The 16,224-nt window shown below is 41.8% G+C and overlaps 1 long non-coding RNA gene across 1 annotated transcript in view; it reads left to right on the forward strand.

Annotated features, from left to right (window-relative positions):
* LOC308471709 overlaps window positions 1-16,224 on the forward strand; it is a 744,400-nt gene that overhangs the window by 517,729 nt on the left and 210,447 nt on the right. The window lies entirely within an intron of this gene.

A 16,224-nucleotide genomic window follows, 5' to 3' on the forward strand; every position in this document is an offset into this window, starting at 1 on the left:
CACCCCTGAAGGTGCATTCCATTGGGTCTCCATGTGCTGGTCTTTAGTACAGCCAAACCTCATGTTGCGTCCGCTTCAGGTTATGTCTTTTCAAGTTGCGTCCCACAGCAACCCGGAAGTACCAGAATGGTTACTTCTGGGTTTCGCCACTCGCACATGCACAGAAGCACTAAATCACACTGTGCGCGCAGACACAGCACTTCTGGATGTGAACTCTTCGAGTTGCGGACATGCCTCCGGGACAGATTACGTCCGCAACTCAAGGTTCCACTGTACACCATTTTGAGCGTTTGTACATGCTCCTTGGGTGAACCAAAGTAATAAGTTTTGGAGTTCAAGATACACCCCACTTGTCACAAGAGCTTAAAGAAATAGAAGGGACCCAAAGCCTAACAGTGATTGTATACTCAACATGAAGAATTCATCTTTTTAGGTTAAGAAGCTTATGTTGACTTTTTCCAGTTAGCCCCCTGAAACGTGGCTCTCAAAAGAGGATATTAAATCAGCAGCTTCTCTAGTGAGGCTCTTCTTTAAATTTAGCCACTATTTACAATCAGGCTGGAGACTAATAATAAGATTGGCCTCAAAATCCGAGAATAAGCTCTGCTAAAATCAATTCATATTTGTTATGTGATCAGTTTAAAAGCAGTTTCCTGAAGGAAAATGGACCGATCTTGTCGTAAAGGAGGGTCTGCTTAGGCAACACCATTTAAACTGTTCCTTTCTGTAGGTGGTCCCTCTTCTTTGGGGTTTGTTAAGCAATATGGTTGAAAAGGGACAACACATCCCAGAATTGAGATAGCTTTTATTGTGCTTTTGAATGTCTTGCCATAGGCTGCCTAGATAATGTGACTGAAGGATGGGGTATTATTAATAAACAAAAGTAATATATTGGGCAGTCTAAAGTTTCCAAATTTCAATAGATGATTGGTATTCTATAGTAATGTTAGTGAAGTGTCATGGCAGAGTTAAGATTTGAACCCTGTTCTCCCAAGTCCTAGTTCAGCATAATAATAATAATAATAATAATAATAATAATAATAATAATAAACAACTATTTATCATCCTAATAAAGTCCAGTACTTCTGAATATTCAAAAAATGTTTTTCTCTTGGTATTAGGCAATGGTGTATATGTTTTTAACTATTTGTGAAAATGGCGACCTATTTAATGTGTATCTAGTTCTGAACTTTGTTGATCATTCTGGTTGAATTGCTTCATGTCTCTGCCTGCAAATGTTCTGTTCTGCCGTGTAGGATCAAAACTAAATGGTGCTCTGAGGGCTTTTTTCAGGGCCCAAATTCCTTCACTCAAAGTGTGTCTGCTTAACTTTGATTTGCTGCATGCTGTTACATCCTCCTTTTGCCAAGTAGCAACACCAGGGTGGCTAACAAGCAAGTGCTAAGCACAATGCGATATTAAAAGACTTTTGGCTAAGACAAAGAAATTCCATTTGCTGACTACAAAAAAAAGGACAAAAGATCGCTGAAAATATTCATCATAGCAACCATGTTGTTATCCCAGCCTGTCCTCCTACTCTTTCACATTAACATCTCATCATTTTTTAAATATTTTCTTGGTGTCACACAAAGATTAAAAAACAAGACAGTCCCTGCCTGCAAGCTTACAACAGACATGAAAAAAAAGGGAAAGGGGAGGAGGAGTGAAGACCAACAAAAGCAAGCCGGCAACAATGCTTAAAACTGACCAACTGGGATGAAGACACTTCAGGGAGGAGAGGAGCCAAATGCTCCTGTTGTATACTTTGGCCACCTCATGAGAAGAGAAGACTCCCTGGAAAAGACCCTCATGTTGGGAAAGATGGAGGGCACAAGGAGAAGGGGACGACAGAGGACAAGATGGCTGGATAGTGTTCTCGAAGCTACCAGCATGAGTTTGAGTAAACTGCAGGAGGCAGTGGAAGACAGAAATGCCTGGCATGCTCTGGTCCATGGGGTCACGAAGAGTCGGACACGACTAAACGACTAAACGACTAAACAACAACAACAACAGAATTATAAGGACTTGTTAGAACAAAAAACACCATGTTGGAGGGGTAGCTGATGTTGTATCTGCAAGGCTGGCCCAAGACATTTTGCTGCTGTAGGCAAAACACCACAATGCTGCCACCCTCCACAGATCCGAAACCCTCCCTGCCCTCAATGTTGCACATGTGCTGTCGCAGTCCCTGCCACCACAACTGCACCCTCACCTGTTGCTGCACCCGCACTGCTGCTGTGGCACAGTGGTGCGGCTACAATCAGTGCAGTGAGAGCCATAAGGGCAATGACTCTCTTTCTTATAACTTACAGTGCATTCACACAGCAGTTCATTTTGTCTTCCTGACATTGCCCTGACTGGATTTCTGTGTTATCTTTGAGCTTTCATGTGATATCAAAACCACTTCTGGAAAACTAATGTTTAGCACTCATTTCTGCATTATTTGATTCCAGAAAAATATCCACCTGCAGCCTTCTTAACCATAACATCACAGGAGCAAGGTGGTCAAAATTTGAGACGGTATACCAGCATACAGTGCTTTCTGCCATTTTCATGGCGGTATCATGGGGGAAGAGAAGCATGCATGTGCAAACAGAGTAGTAGAGTAGCAACATTGTCCATTGACATTTATTGTTGTTCCACCCCACACCCACTGGTGTGTGTTAAATTTAGTGGGACATCCGGGTATATTGGTCAAAAAGCTACAGTTTCACAACACAGCAGGCACTGCAGTGTGAAAGGAACATTAGAAAATGGGACAAAAGTGCTAGCATTGAAATAAAGAAAATTAACACAATATTCTCCACTTCTGAATGCATCCTTAGTATCTAAATCTGCCCTTTCCAGACAGAGGAAGCTATGGGATATCCTCACTACAAGTGTCATCTCTTTTACGACAATCACAGATCTGCTGTATAATTCTTCATGATACAAATTTAAATTGTCTCCCTGCATCCAGTGCATGGTATTAGTTGAAATCTGCAAATGAAATGAACATTCTAGCATCATCTATGATCTGTAACATGATTTCCACTTAATGGACCCATTTGTAACACAATTAGAAGAATGTGTTAGTATTTCTTTGAATGGAAGCTAATAGACCTGCCAAAACAAGTTAAAAACACTTTACCACTCCTACTCTGCAAATAAATAAATAAATAAAAAATCACCTCCCCACTGGTAATAAAGTGCCAGACACACAAAACTAATTTTGAGATAAATAGTATTTAGACAACAAAAATGTAGAGCAGAAAAAATTACGGGGTGGAGAGATTGTTGATTTTGAAAGCAAAATTAGTTACATTCAAGCAGAACACTTTAGGATAACAAGAGAAACATAATAATCAAGAGATGAATAAGAAAATATGTGCAGACATTTGAAATAATTCAAATCACTTTAGAATTAATTTTGCAAGGGAAAATCTTCTGTTTTACTTATTTCAGCTTAACGTTTCGCTGACATGTCTTGGTTTGTCCACATTTCTTCTTCTTTGGCAAGTTTCACCAATAAACTCCCGTTTTGAAAAAGAAAGAAAGAGTGGATCACTCTAGCAGCCTGTTGTCACAGTGGCCAACCAGATGAATATAGGAAACTCACAAGCAGGACCTGAGAGCAACAGAACTGGTGCTGCCAGGCCATGGTTGTGGCTCTACTCTAGCAGATGAGCATCTCCTGAGGAACTGGTGCTGCTAATATTCTGAAATAGTTCACACTGCCACACCCTAACTAAAGCACTTGTCATGGTTAAGAAAATAATTGGCACTGATGCCAGCTATAAGGAAGCCCTGGGTGCCTGGGCACCCAGAAAATTTCTCTGTGGGTGCTTGGCACCCACATTGAGGGGCTCTGACATGACCTCCAGGGTGACATCCAAGGCCCTGTGAAGCCACTGAAAGAAAGTCACATTGGAGGTCTTGTGAGGTCTCGGAAGCGCGGCTGTGGTACACCGATGTAATGTGATGTCATGATGTCATGCTACGTCGTGGGTGCCATTGGGCACCCAGAAACTGGGGCCCTTCAGTTCCTTTGATCATTAGTTAAAAATGCAAACTACAGTTTCCAAAAAATTTTGGTGGGAAGCCATGACTGTTTAAAATGGTATCCTACTATTTTAAATGCATGGAGTGAATGTGGCCACTGTGATATCATATAGTGTCACTCCCAAGGCATTCCAGGAAGTGTATCCAATAGGAAGCTGCAGAGGGAGTAAGCGGGACCTTTAACATTGAAAAACAAGGAGGAGGAGGAGGAGGAGGAGGAGGAGGAGGAGGAGGAGAAGGAGAAGGAGAAGGAGAAGAAGAAGGGAGAACTCACGATCATTTCATAAGGTTAAGGAAGGGAAATAGGAACTCCCTCCTGAAAATTTTAGACAAATTTCTTTCTCTCTCTCTCCCTCTAACCATGCCCAAGTGATCTTTCGGAAGGGTTTCATTGATCCCTGACCTACCCAGCACATTGTGACTTATCTCTATGGCTCTCCTTCAAAGCAATTGGAATGAACCGAGTATTTCTTTTTTGACCATTTCATTTAAAGTGCCATGAAAAACCCATCAAGTAAATAGGCTTGCAGAATATAACTGTCAGGCAGGTATACTTTAATTTAAACATGATGCCATTATTACTATAATTTACAATGCTATCTGGTTTTAATCTGATAGGCGAGTTTTCAAACGTTCAGCCTGACTTTTGGGGAGAACTCTGCCAAGGTTGTGTTTTCAGTTTTTAGAAGAAGTCAGATTCAGTCTTTGGCGACTCCCGATATAGCTGGAACAGAACCCCATGTGAAATCCTAGGGAAGGTTGGGCTGTGGTATTGCTTAGTGGGGTTCGTTGGGGGGGTATTGCTCCTTTTAATGCTCAATTTGTGTATCTTTATTTTGGATCTTATCATTTATGTGGAAATTGTTCAATTTGGCTGTGTACCTTTTGATGTCTTGTTCATATTTTGTGACTACTTTTGTCATGTTTGTACTAATGTAATTTATCATATGTTGTAAAGCATAAGGTTTGAAAATGCGGCGTACAAATAAAATGTTTGATTGATTGATTGATTGATTGAGTTGTTGTCAGTCATTGAGGACAGTGTTATGCTAGATTGACCAACGATCTGTTTCAGTATAAGACAACTTCCAAACTATTATTATTATATGAATTTTTGAGGCATGAAATGTTAATATACTTTGGCAGAGATTGGGAATGTCCAGCCTGCAGGCCAAATTTGGACACAGGTTCCAATGTGGTTTGTGAGAATGATTTTCCCAAACTACACCCATCTGATGTCAGATGTGGTGTCAGACATGGCACAGGTAGAGGTGTGGTTGGGTCAAATTCCTGCAAAAAGCAGGCTTGGGGTCACTGCCCATCAGCTGAACACCACCCACGGGGAACTCAGTTGTGCAGGCAATCCCTACAGAAAGCAGGTTTGAAGTTACTGCCCATCAGCTGAGAGGCACTGCTGCTCAGTGGTACTTTGTGGGGCTCTTTGCAAGCCCTGTGTGGTGCTTTCAAGTCCTGATTATCATCACCTGACATCATTGTGATGTCAGGTTATTGGCAGGCATCACACCACCCACCAGTCAGATTTGGCCCATGAGGGGTAGGGGAGATAAGAATCTGAACCACTGGCCAGCTCTAGCACTGTGCCATTAAAATACTGCTATTTTAAACATATATAGTTTTTTAGGAGATCATATGCATACATAACGGGGGCGGTGGGGGCAGATTCAACTGAAAAAAATGAAATTGACCCAAGGTCCATTGAGAAAAATGTTGCCTTCAGATGAACATTCTGGCTCCTGGGCCTCTCAGAGTCTTAAAAGGGGCCTGTCTATTGAACTTTAGTAACATGAACAGCCTGATCAAAATTTCTCATCCGCCCAAAGCCACGCTTCCCATGGTGAAACCTTGAAAACCGAGTATTTCTGGCCTGGGCATGAACAGTTTGTTACAGTTAAAGCAGACCTCTGGCCTCCATGTTCTGTTGTGCAGCAAGCACATTTCCAAAAGCCCTTCAAGGATTAATGATAGTGATGATGAAGTCTGGTGCCTTGTTATTTTATAAAGCGAAAAGCTCTCACGGTGAATTCAGATTTTGCGTACTAATGTTGCAATAAGTTATAGCTCTAAGCCTCAGAAGTTCAAGGTTCTACTGCCTTCAAACATTAGCCTGCCCATTTCCATTAATATTTATTTCACCAAAGTGATTTTTGTTGTTGTTCCAAAGGTCACTGTGCAAAGGAAATTTGTGTTTAAACTTCCACTGAACAATGGACAGCTGCGATGGTGGAAGCAACAGCTAAATAGCTGTCACGGCAATATGGTCGTGTCACTAAGAGCAGAGTGCTCAATTATTAGTCTGTCAAGGATCTTTGATTTAGAGGCTATAATAAGTAATATTTCATCCTGGACTTTGCAATGCCAAGGTTCTTTTAGCTTACAACACTGTACTTGGAACTCAATTCTTTCAAATGCCACTCTCCCACTCCAAACTGTATTCATTGGCATTCCTCCCTCATTGCCATACATATTACTACAGAACCAGTAAATAATCTCCAAAGAAAAGAAACAGCATAGAGACCACGGACACATTATTCACAGATGACTTAATTCAGAACTCCCTTTGTATCTGCAGAACGCATTTCCTCGGCAACTGCAAAAATGAATGGTTAGCCAAAGCAGATTTGTCCAAATGCAGAGAGGCAGGCAAACCTCAGCTTTCTACTTCTGCATGTACAAGATTAAATGCTTAAGCTGTGTTGGCCGATAGTTAGCCCTCCTCCTTTTTTAGTGGTTAGAATCTGTCCTGACAGATGCAAGTAGAAAAGGAGCAGAAGTATCAACACACACCAAGAGTTCAAATTCATTGCTGAACAGAAAGATCTGTTTGTCACAAGGTACTTCCAGGCTTGCTTTTGAACTATGGTGCTGAAGAAGACTCTTGAGAGTCCCATGGACTGCAAGAAGATCAAACCTAGCCATTCTTAAGGAAATCACGAAGATTCGGACACAACTAAATGACTAAACAACAACAACTTCCGGGCTAAGGGTTTTTAGCCCTGCCCACTCATTGTTCTTGCAATGTTTAGTTACATAGCTCTACATGTTTCAGCAGGTGTGTCCTCCTATCTTCTGTCATGTCATTTTTTACAGGGCAAAGAGTGGAAATTTAGCATTAATGGAGTGGGGAAGTACCCAGAGAGATTCATAAAATTGGCGAGTCACAGGGAGTCTTCTCCAACCTCTTGCTTGATGGAGGGACTCTACACTGAGAGCATCCCCGAAAGATGACTACCCAGCCTTTACTTGAAGATCTCCAGTGAGGGGAGAGCACAATATTATTTCACCTCCTGGTGTCCTCCAGATATTTTGGACTACAGATCTTGCCATCTCCATCCAATTGTCAAAGGTTCTGTTATCAACCTGCTCCTACCACCAAGAAGTTTCTCCTAATGTTCAAATGATAGATTCCATCCTGTAACTTAAGTCTATTGGGTTGACCCTATGGGACAGCAGATCCTTCCTCTCTTTTGCACAAGTCTTTCAGTTATTTTAAAAATGCTAACATCCCCGCACTGAGTCTTCTCTTTTCCAGACTAAACATTTTCTGCTTCAACCTTTTCTCCTAGGTTTTGATTCCTACAGAGCATCTTTATTGCCCTCCTCTGAACCTACTTCAATTTGTCTACATCCTTCTTATGCAAGCAGCCCAGAACTGAACACAGTACTCCAGAAACAATACTGCAAACTAAAATGCAATGAATACTTTCCATGACTTGGAAATGATGGGTTTATTAGCCAAAAATTGCATTAGGTGCATTAGGCCCCTTTTTATGTAGCTGCATGGCACAGCTGGCTCAGGTTCAGGTTCTGATCGACCACAATTCTGAGATCCTTTCCAACTGTGCTACTGCTAAGATGCATCTCTCTCATCCTGCATATGCTCCTTTTATGATGTAGATGATGATTTTGCTTAAAGAGAAGGCAGAGGTCCTTCTCGGTAGTGGCACCTTCCCAGTGGAACACCCTCCCTTCAAATGTCAAAGAAATAAACAACTATCTGACTTTTAGAAGACATCTGAAAGCAGCCCTGTATAGAGAAGTTTTTAATGTTTGATGTTTTATCGTGTTTTTACTTTTCTGCTGGGAGCCACCCAGAGTGGCTGACGAAACCCAGCCAGATAGGCGGGGTATAAATAATAAAAGTATATTATTATTATTATTATTATTATTATTATTATTATTAATACAGAATGTTTCATTTGTCTCCATTGAATTTGATACTGTTTATTTCAGCTCAACTTTCCATTCTACCATAGTCATTTTGTATTCTGCAAACTTAGCTGGGACCTTCCATACATCTTTTTTTTTCAAGTTTGCAAATTAATTTGGAAATAGGGCAGACTTATGGGCGACCACATATGAAAGTGGGAGGGACTGGAAAATGACTAATGTACCCAACCCTTGTTATTGACACATGTACAGCTCTCAGTTGCTTTTGATGTGTCTTAATGGGAGTCTTCATCCAAACTGCTGATTTCCAGTCTGTGCACCTTTATCCCCAGTGAAGGGAAATATTATATGTCATCACTCTTTACTGATGTTTTTAGGAATGGATGTGTCCTAAAATCTTAATCTTGGAAGCGCCCTGAGAAAAGAAGCTGTGAATCCCTCATGAAACCCAGAACATATAGCCGGCACTATTTTCCTGGTTGTTATTGCATTTATTGCTTTGGGTACAATGCACTCTGCTTGTGTGAAGAACAGTCTTCGGATGCAGAGGCTTCAGATAGAAATATGGTGTTTTGTGTTTAAGGCCTGGCCAATAAAGTTATAAGAGCAGAACATATATTGAGAAGCAGACTCTTCAGTATAAATAAGCCTCATAAGGTTTATCATTTGGAACTGCAGGCTGATGATCGGATGCTGAGTCTTTCCTAAGCCTTCTACGCAGCCTTTCCTCGCAGCACATAGGCTCTCGCACACTGTTTGCATCTATCAAATTATCACACTAGATTCTAATGAGGGGCCCCCTGTGTTGTATACCTAACATAATTCCCACCAGCGACTGCAGTAAGAACATCTCTTGCTCTCTAGCAGCAGAGAAACCTGACTGGGGCGCCTCTCAGCTGGGAGGCATCCTTTGCATATCACACAGAAACGACAGGCTGCCTTTTCTTTAATGTTTGGTAATGATTTCCCTGAAAGCAACAAGCCGCAACCTTCTCTCTCTCTCTCTCTCTCTCTCTCTCTCTCTCTCTCACACACACACACACACACACACACACACACACACAATGCGTTCTTCAGAGCTGATGTAAGGAGTACTATGAAGAATACGACCACAATGCACCCTGCTGGAGGGAAAACAAATGGCAAACTGTAGAGTGCATCTTACACACACCCAGTTGCATCACGTAGCAGCGGCGGTAGCTGTACTGCTGTAATTTGGCTGATGTAATAAATATTTGATTGTTCTTGCTGTGGCTATATACATGGGTTGCTTTTATCATTGTTGCAGAGTGGATGGGATAAACAGACGAAGGAAGATACTTGAATGTGCTATAAATCAGGCGTGCATTTTATAAATTGCAAACATTAAAATGCAGAAGCAGGACATATTTGTGAACATGGCATTCAGTGGACCTGGAAGACTGTAAATTAGGGCATAAAGATGGGGAGATAAAACAAGACATTGCCTGATGGTGGGGAGACAAGGAGATATGGAGGGTAGCGCAAATCCAAAGAGGCTTGAGGCAAAACTACAATATAATGCTTTTGTGAGCATTTATGCCACAGTTTTCAACCTGAAAATCAAAACTGGAAATATTTGGTTCAGCCTTGCCTGAATAGTATTTTTCTGTTGGGTGTCTTAAAGAACCAAGGCTCTGCAAATGAACAACACAGACTGAACTAATTCAGTGGGTTGGGCCACAGTACTTGAACCTTTCCTGAGCTCCACTTAGGGATAAGAAGGAAAATAGGAGACTGGTCCCTACTGCAGAAAACCGCATGCAGCTAATTCACTGTACATGAATACAATTCCAAAGGCAGTTATTCATTCCTTAACTTATACTCTGCACTGCTTTACCAGTAACACACCTTGTTGCATAAATCAGGGAACTTCGCAATTCTACTTGTAGCAATGCTTGGTTCAAAGTAACCAGTGATTTTTTTCTGGGGGGGACGCAGGGGTACACATACCCCTAAACATTTTGTGGATCTAAGTTTGGCCTCATAGAGGGGCATATGAATAGGAAAATGAGAGTACCCCTAAACATTTTTTTAGAAAAAAAGCACTGAAAGTAACCAAATCAAAAGACAAAAGGGACACACTTCCTGGTTCTATTCCTGGTCACATCCACACCATGTATTCAAAGCTCACTTATATCACCTTATAACCAGCATGGCTTCCCCCAAAGAATCCTGGGAACTGTAGGCACGAAGCATCATTAGGTGACTCTTCACAGAGCTCCAATTCCCAGCACCCTTAAACTACAGTTCCCAGAATTCTCTGGGTGAAGCCATGAGCGTAAAAAGTGGCATAAGAGCTTTTTAAAAGTACAGTGTGCATGTGACTCCCAACCGCATTTTCTACCATCTTCACCCATCCCTGGCATCTATAGCTCACCTTCAGGATGAGGTCCAACAAGTCCACATAACAAGTGGTCAGCAACAACTTTGCTGAAGTGTAGCAGGTTAGAGTTGATGTATCTAGATGACAAAACCTGAGGACCCCTTGCATGATGTAACAAGGTTTTTGCCGCTCTATTTCAGAACACCACCCCAGTATTTTGGCCTCTGGGGTCACTGGGTGATTGGCCAAGTCCATTAAGCAAGCATTTTTAAGCTGCGGGAAGCCCTGAGAAGATGATCGCTTTGCACAATGGAACAGCATGACTATGAGGGTGTTTCCACTCCAACAGCAACCACAATTTTGGAGTGTGCATTTACAGGACTGTTAAGATATAGTTTCAGGGATTTGTCTTCTCCCTGAACATATGTGTCAAGAACCCATATATGTATATTTTTCATTGAAATTGCTTTTGCACATCTGCCCCTTAATTGCCTTTTAATGCAGCTCTTAATGTATAAAGAATCTTGTAAGACATTTCATTCTTTTAAACCATAGGATCTTCTCAACAGCAACTCCAAACCCCTCCGAATGCTATACTGGCAAAAAATCTTTTTTAAAATCTTCTCTGAAGCAGAGACAGCTGTTACAAAGATATATGCCACATGGTGGTTGTTGCTGAGATGCCCTGCAAGCCTTTGGGAACCGAGGGAGAGAACCAAGAAATATGTAAAGGAAAATGCTACAGGATTCACCCTGTGCACAGTGTGGATGCTGTTTTTTTGGCTATGTGAGCAGCTGCATCCCCAGTCTTTGTAATGGGTTTCTCAAAGTGATAATGAAGAGTCTCCCCATTTTTTATAGGATAGGGATTTGCTGTTTAAGAGTCTCCCCATTTGTTTATAGGTTAAGGATTCAGCTAGTTACTGAAATGTTTCAAGATGCATTCAATCTGCATCATACATGCAAGCTCCAATACAATGCCTCTTTCTTTGACGCAAGCTTCAAATTCACATCTTTCCTTCTTCAATTTATCACGATGTTTGTCTCCTGCTGTTCTTTGCCAAACAAAGCCCCAAGCTGCTAACAACAACATGCCAAAATAATATACACTAATACAAAAACCGAACAAAGTAAACAATATGAAAATTACCTATCAGTAAACATGTTACAATAGCCCATCAGTAACACATTAAAAGGGGTGTGAACTAACACTTTAAATCACCTATTGAACATAATAAGCATTTGATCAGCAAAGTGCTACAGTACAAAGATTTCAATGCAGGAGAAGGAGATGACAAAATTCAAGACATAACTTACACACCTCCTTCTCCACTCCTGCAGTCACTGGGACATCCTACTAGGTCAGATGATTCCACCCTAGAGGTAAAGGTAAAGGTAAAGGACCCCTGACCGTTAAGTCCAGTCGCGAATGACTGTGGGGTTGCAGTGCTCATCTCGCTTTACAGGCCGAGGGAGCTGGCGTTTGTCAGCAGACAGCTTTCGGGTCATGTGCCCAGCATGACTAAGCCACTTCTGGAGAAACCAAAGCAGTGCATGGAAATGCTGCTTACCTTCCCACCGGAGCGGTACCTATTTATCTCTTTCACTTTGATGTGCTTTCAAACTGCTAGGTTGGCAGGAGCTGGAACCAAGCAACGGGAGCTCACCCTGTCGCGGGGATTCAAACCTCTGACCTTCTGATCAGTGGTTTAGACCACAGTGCCACCTGCGTCCCTGCAACCCTAGAGGTAGCGGGAACCAAAAGAGCAGGGTCATCCTATCACAAGATTCTCTAGCCAGGCTTGTGTCCATTAGTACTGATGGTTTATAGAACTACCACTAGCAATGAGTCATGATGGCCATACATTTGTCTCTGAATCTCAGGTGTTGGGGATGGTAAGGCGGAGATGGCTTGTTTCCTGCTTGTGGGATTTCCAGAGGCACCTAATTGGCCACTGTTAGAACAGAATACTTTTTGGTCTGACCTGGCAAGGTTCTGGCAAGGTTCTTCTGGTGTTCTTATGTTGCTCTTTTTAGTACAGAAACAGCACAGGATACCAAGAACCATCATGCCTCTAAAAACAAATTGAAAAACCCCTCATGTCAAACCTGTCCTTTTAGCTGGGAAGAGTCCACTCCTCTTCAGAGAGAATAATTAAGCCAAACACTTGCACCTTAATAAAACCTACATATTTGTAGTGGCCGATTCCTGCATCCTCCACAGAGCATATGCTAGATTGTTTTTTAATTTATACCATATCCATGGAGCTTGAGGCTTTGGTATCTGCCCACATAGGAAACATTTTGCAAAAGGCCCTTCAGATGATGGGCAAGTATGGGTAATAACAGAGTAAGCCTTCACTCCTGCCCATTTCCAAACACTGTTTAGTTATGTGTTTAGTAATGTCAAATGGTACACAACTGGATCAAGACAGAAACCTTAGGAATAGCCTCAGGAAATGTGTTGAGAAACTTCTCTGTTACGGTGCTTATATGCATCTGAGCAGCAGGCTTTAAATCATTTCTTGCCACTAGGGATAGATAACTCTGTCAATTTTGGTTTCTTTCATTTTCTCATCATTCCAATCTCGAGTTCAGTTTGTCTTATTTCTGCATCACTTTGCAATTATTATTTTTTGTGGGCGGAAATCAGCATAAAATGGTATAAAAGTTTTGGTGCACATTTTTCTGTGTGCACTTGGGTTGAAGATCTGCATCACAAAATTCAGAACAGTGTGAATTTCAAAGGCTAGCTGTGTTTCCATTTGTGCATTGGGTCGGGAAGTGAGAATTAGGTAGGCTTGTGTCAAAATGTGACAACAAATATTGCTCCCACCCTTACTGTGCTCTTCCAGGTAGACCATTCACTGGTTCTTGGTGTTTCTGTTGGCTGATGCAGAAGGAAAACTAGATGGAATGTAAGATATCTGCAGACTACAGTAGCAGAAATAGATAATCCTGAAAGAGCTCTGACATTAACAGCCAGAAATTCCACCAGCTCATTCAACTTATCTTTTCTTGGCCTTTGAATGTGTGAGAGTCTCACCTCCCATCAAAAGCCCATCAGAACTGTGTATTTTAGTAAAAGAAAAAAGAAAAGAAAAGAAAAGAAAAGAAAAGAAAAGAAAAGAAAAGAAAAGAAAAGGTAAAGGTAGGTAAATAAACCCTGTATGGTTAATTCCAGTCAAAGGCGACTCTGGGGTTGTGGGGCTCATCTCGCTTTCAGGCCGAGGGGGCCGGCGTTTGTCCACAGACAGCTTTCCGGGTCATGTGGCCAGCATGACTAAACCACTTCTGGCACAACAAAACACCGTGACGGAAGCCAGAGCGCATGGAAATGCAGTTTACGTTCCCATGTATTTTAGTACATGGATCTGACTCCAAATATCCATGTGAATTGGCTGCATATGAAAACTAGAGCGAGCAGCCATTTCCAATGCAGTATCTTCTTTCCCATGTTTCTTTGATCAGAGGTTTGTTTAAAACTGTGGCTATATATTACAGGTCTCTCTCTGTTTCGGAAGGATAGTAGAATTAAGCAGTTAAAATGGTCCATTGCTTTTCTATAGATGGAGGCAATCGTTTTGCTGGAGCTGAAGGTAATACCCTTCGAAGGCAAGTCTTCCATTTGGATGGATGGGAAGCATTTAAGCTTTAATGGAGCTCCTGCAATTTTACTTTGCTGTCTGTCCAGATGAGAAAGATATCATAAAATAGGCAATGCAAAAGTCCTGCTTTCTTGCAGAAGGTGTGAGATTGCTGTGCTTCAACATGACGATGATAGGTATGTTCCTTGGCTGTGAGGACCTATTCCCAGTGATCACAGCTCCATCCAGCAGAAAAATGGCTTCAATTTCTCCCTGTAAAGAATGTATTGAGCAATTTTGCCAACCCATATCCTTCTTTGTCAGACATTTCATTTGTTACGCCAGTCCTGCAGAAAGTAGGAAAGTGGGGTCTCTGGCCAGCGTTAACGCTACCGCAGCATTGACCCTTTCTATTTTAAATAGGGAGAGATTTTTCTTCCAGGGAGATTGGTAATGCTTCTGTAAGCTATTCAATCAGAAAATCCAACTCCCACCAAAATACACTGGAAGCCAAAACTGATCTGCCAAACAAGGTTAGATCAATGGTGAATGGGAAAATCAGCCATTAGCCAACTTTGAAGCCAAAGAAATCTTGCAAAGAAAGTGAAGAATTTTCTTTTACCAAAGGAAATGAAAGCCTTCAGAAATGTACACTCACTGCTTTAGGGGCCTCTGTGTTTGAGTGTAATTTGGGAAGGTTTTTTCTGTTGTTGGCAGATTAAATATTGTGGTCAGTGAATCTGAAAAAAAAAGGAGGGGATAAATGCTGAGCTCATTTGCATCCCTGCTTTTCACTTTGCTGAGAATGTTTTTCAATTTAATTATTAGATAGCCCACAGTAAGCTAGTTATCAATTAATTGCTTGGGAAAATGGCAGCCTGCGTACATGTTACTTCTCACATCTCTAATTGGCTACACAGTTGCCTTCTTATTCAATGCTAATTCAAGTTTTCAAAACAACCACACATTTGTGAGCTTTTGAAAACCCTTTGACAAAGCACGGGGGGGGGGGGGCTAAGCAGGTGTTTATATTGCAAAGTAGTTGTTCCTTATTTCAGCTTAAGGTAAACTCAGAGTTGGAAATGTCTGATTCTTCTCTAATGGGGTGGGGGAATGTTTGTGTTTTTAACTATAGAGGGGAAAGCTATAAACCTCCACAAACAGAATCCGGTTAGACCTACGCTATAGTAAGTTTGAAATATTTTCTGATACTACAGTGAATGATGTCTAAATAATTGTATTGGTGTCTGAAATATCAAATGTGGTTGATCAGGCTTTGCATTAGAAAAATATGAAAAGTCAGAAAAATGCAAAGTGGGTGGGGGTGTTGGGATACTACCAGGGAGATAAAGTCCATCATGGCCCCCAAGCCGGCTGCCGGACGATCCATCGATCTCCCGTAGACACGCAGTATCAGCAATTAGCGACATGAGCTCCAGAACATTCTAGAGCCGATGCACACTCTCTATCAGCAGATAATGCACAGCAGAAGTCGCACTCAGGAGAGCATTGTTTACAAGTTTTATTCAGTGTTGATCAGAACAAAGAAAAACATGACTGCCTGCTTCAGTGTCTCTGACACAGAGAGAGAGAAACGAAAGCAACAGAAAACATAAACATCCTGTGAACAGGAAATGCGCAGACTCTGTGACTCACAAAGCCTGCTCCCTTTTAAGGTGGAATGGAAATATCCTAACAGGGAGAACCCCAAGCTGAGAAACTGCCAAATCAAAAGTCCTGTTTGGTTCGTGCCAGTGAGGTGGGGTGCATTTTGCTCTCACACTTCTTTTTCATTTTTAAATTCTTCCTAATGGTCCTAATGGAAGGGAAATCAGAACGTCAGCTCCAGGGTTTCTGTACTCTTGAATTCCAGTGACATGTCAGGAAATGGGTAGGCTTCAGATCTAGTGGATTAAAGCCACTAGTGGATTAAAGCCACCACCACCCCCTGCCCCCCAAGGAATGGTTCCATTTCACCCCTGGAGCACTGACAGCAGAGAAGGTACAGCTGTGGCTACTTCTGCGGCTGTAGTGAAGAGGCGTGGATGGGCTTCCCCCTCTTCC

This window comes from Podarcis pityusensis, assembly GCF_964106645.2.
Source record: "Podarcis pityusensis genome assembly, chromosome: 2".
Classification (NCBI taxonomy): domain Eukaryota; kingdom Metazoa; phylum Chordata; class Lepidosauria; order Squamata; family Lacertidae; genus Podarcis; species Podarcis pityusensis.